This window comes from Adiantum capillus-veneris, chromosome 14 (genome assembly GCF_014529385.1).
Source record: "Adiantum capillus-veneris isolate H3 chromosome 14, ASM1452938v2, whole genome shotgun sequence".
Taxonomy (NCBI): domain Eukaryota; kingdom Viridiplantae; phylum Streptophyta; class Polypodiopsida; order Polypodiales; family Pteridaceae; genus Adiantum; species Adiantum capillus-veneris.
The window spans coordinates 133,872,600-133,876,738 of NC_140944.1; positions in this window are offsets into that span (position 1 = coordinate 133,872,600).

Below are 4,139 nucleotides of genomic sequence, written 5' to 3' on the forward strand. Positions count from 1 at the left end.
ATGTTGGGCATATGTTGCAATCAACATGTTCCTAGAGACAACATTTTGCTCATCAAGGACTTTTTTTGCTTTCATAAGGGCACTACATTTGATATATCAACCACCCAACCACTGCCAAGCACAACATGTTTCTTCAACAACCCCTAGCTAGGAATGTCATTGTGAAATCTCTCACCATGTGAAGGAAGGTCTTCTGTAAGGCCATAGGTTTTCATGTTACAAGTATACATGATTGTATCTTTTAAAAAGGCCTTCTCTTCACATACATATCAACATAAGCATTTCCAATCTCAATGTGTTTCTCCAATAGCCACTCAAGGTGCTAGCGTTGGTCATTGAATCTAGGGAAAGGCCTTCCTCAACATCTGGTTTATATAGCCCAAATTTTTGTTTCCACATCAATGCTCTTCATATCTAGCCATCAACATGGTCCAAAAGATGAGGATTTTGAACAAAAAATGCATCCAATAACTTTGTGTGCTTTTGTAAGGGGCACTACATTTGATATACATATCAACCAATTACCAAGCATTACATGTTTCTCCAATAGCCCTTAGCTATAAATCTCATTGTGAATTCTCTCACCCATGTGAATGTCTTGCATAAAAACCACAGACATTCATGATGCAAGCATAGGTAATTGCGGTTGGAGAGAGGCCTTCTCTTTGCATCTAGATAAGACAACCAAAAGCTTCCTTGCCACATGCATGTTGTGCATATCTTGCAAGACACACTCCAAGAGAGATGACATCCCAAAGTGGGTGCCCATCAAGAAACCTTTATACTTTTGTGAGCCCATTGCATTTGGCATGTACATATAGAACAAAGCATCACCACATGACATCTTTGTGCAATAAACCCTGATAAGCAATCTCATCATGAAATCTCTCACCCATATGAAGGACTTAATAAGTCCATAGCTCCTCAACATGCAAGCATAGATGAATGCATTTGGAGAAAGGGATTTTCTTCACATCTAGTTGAAATAGCCTAGAGCTTCCTTGCCACAACCATGCTGGGTGCATCCTACAATCAACATGTTGTTTCAAGAGACGACATCTTGGAGAGGATTCCATCAAGAATTGTTCACGCTTTTGGTGGGGTACCACATTTGTAATTCATATTGACCAAAACACTATTGAGCCAACATCTTGCGTAAGGCCACAAGCCTTCTAGCTACAAACCTTCCTTTCACATCTATAGTGAAAATAGTATAGTGTTTCCTTTCCATAGTCATCCATCAAGAACTTCTCATGCTTTCAATGCTTAATTTGCAGTCTGTTTACGGGTGGTTTGACACGAGTGTCACAGAGTTTTTCACGTAAATATATTGTATTCTAAGCATGCCAAAATCCAATTTAAAGTTTAATAATATGATTGTTGTGTTCACTTGTTGATGTAATGGCAGGTTTCTCAACGAGCAAATCTTGGCGAAAGGCAACCACATGCCCCCTACCTGTCGAGCCGCTAAAAATATTCTTACTAACTTGGGCTCAGATTATCACAAAATAATGCATGCCCTAATGATTGTATACTCTTTTGCAATGAGTATGTGAATTTGGAACAGTGTCCCAATTGTGGATCAAACAGGCATAGAGAGGACACACAAGGAAATTTGTCTCTACAAAGATCCTTCGACACTTTCCTATCATTCCAAGAGTAAAGAGCATGGTTAGGTGCAAGTTTATAGCCGCTTTGATGACATGGTATAAAAAAACTAGATCGACAGATGATGTGATGCGGGAACCTACTGACTCTCATGCATGGAAGCACATAGAGGAAAGATGGCCTACATTTAAGGATGAGCCTTGATGTATCCATTTTGGTCTGGCAATGGATGGAGTAAACCCATTTGGATTACATAGTTTGTCATGGAGCATGTGCCTATTTTCTTGGTTGATTATAATCTTCCACCATGGCTAGCTATCAAGAAGGGACATCTGTTGTTGTCGTTGATTGTCCAAGGAAAGTACAAAGCAAAGAACATGGAAGTATATCTGGCACCACTTATAGAAGAGCTCCAAATCTTGTGGATAGGGATCTATGTGGTTGACATGTCCCAACCAATCAGACAAAGAAATGCACAGGTGTAAGGCATTCTCATGTGAACGATGCACAATTGGCCAAGCTTCGTCAGTGTTTAGGTAAGTATCTTTGAACCCCTCACATATATGCTATTCCTGGCTATGCCAACGCTTTTATTTCATTTTTATGATTTTTCAGGCTTGAGTTACTCAAGCAATCATGCATGTCCAAAATGTGGTCCTCGACTTGGCTTCCGTCACTCTGATCATTTCAGCAAGACAGCTTACGAGGAGCATGATAGATTTTTTCTTGAAGGACATGAGGTACATGGACCAAACATATGCAAACAAAACATGCATCCACTGAAAGCGAGTGATTGGAAAAACATGTGACTAGAGAGGGGAGATTTCAAGCCACCCGGCATGAGAAGACTTTCTATTTTCTATGATTTCTCCTATTGGAGTGACTTGCTTATTAATCATCTTCTCGAACCAATACATTTTGAAGAATGTGGGGGAGATTCTATGGAAGACCATCACTGGAAAAAGGGAGAGCAAGGCCCAAAGAGATGACCTACAGGCTGTGGGTCGAATGCACAAGATGTGGCCTCAACTTAAACCCAATGGAATTTTTTCCATAACAAAAGGCCCATGGGTTTTGAGTTGTGCACAAGAGAAACAAGTGAAGAAGACTATATACTTATTCAAGACTCCCATTGGGTGCATATGATGTTTGAAAACAGCTTTTACTAGAGCTGAAAATCTTACTAGTCTTAAGTCCCACGATTGGCACAAATTTTTACAGTTTATCTTTCCAATTGCCATAAAGGATTGTCTAACAATTGCCATTAGAACCACAATCTATAAAATCAATGAGTTGGTACGTTGGATCAATTTATCTTTGATGTCAAGTGATTCAAAGTTATTACTAGCAATCCTAATGCAATTGTGCACAAAGATAAGAGTGGACTGATTCAAGTGAACTCTAGGCGGGCGTGTACAGATGCGCGGGATACATTCGTACTTCCGCAACATTGTGAACAAGTTGTGTTCACAATAGATTCACTATGGAAAGAAAAGGATGAAAAAGATTTGTCTAAAGTGCATTGGCTCTATGGTGTTCAAGTTGCCCCACGAAGCAAGCAAGTGTGTGAAGGATTGGAGGTTGAGGTCAAAGAGCTTCATGAACAAAGTGGTTCTACCGATGCGTCCACACCATCGAGAGAGCATCCACCACTCTCTTCAGTAGATAGTTCACCAATTGGCACACCACGTACACCTTGGGGATCAAACAAGCATGGTCCTAGCAAAGTGTACAAGACCAGGGATGGGGCTGGTGTGGTGGATAGGGTCAGAAATGCCATGCGACAGAGGATTTGGCAACTCTATATAGTTCAGTTTGGCCACTCTATGAAGGAGATTTGGAATGATCAAGATGATGAAAGGAAGAATTACATTGTTAAGGCCATTCACAAAGAGTACAGGTCGGCAGAGGGGTATGATCCAGTCTCAAATGACTGGATCTTGAGCGTGGCAATTTCCATAATGTCACACCATCGGTCAGAGACAAGAGACAAGTACAAGGCTGACAGTCCAAAGCTAGCATGGTTGGGCGTAAATGAGTGAGAGGGGATTGCATGAGAGACACATGAAAATCCTCAGAGATTTCAGCAGCAGAGAGATGTAGCCAGAGCATGTTTCGAGTCTGCTGGAGTGTCACATCTTGGGAATGGAGGCTACGACACTCTTTGGCATGAGTTTGTAAGTATTATACATATGCTTTAAATTATCGAATACTATATATGTTATTTGAATATTTATCTTATGGTTAATTGTTTATTTTGCAGGAAGTTGCCGTGAAGCGCCCTCCAACAAGCCGAGAGGAGAAGGATGGATACAAGCATGGACTTGTGGCCCTTTTGACTCAGCTGCAAGAGGAGGGAGAGGCCGTCGATTGGGAGGCAATACCATGAGGGTGACATCCTCCATATATTAATTTTCTGTAGATGTGGTCTTCTCGATACATTTGTGCTCATTCATTGTATAAATGTACAATTTGATGTTTATGTTTGTGGTTTTGCATTTTGTTTATGATTATGATTATGGTATGGCAAT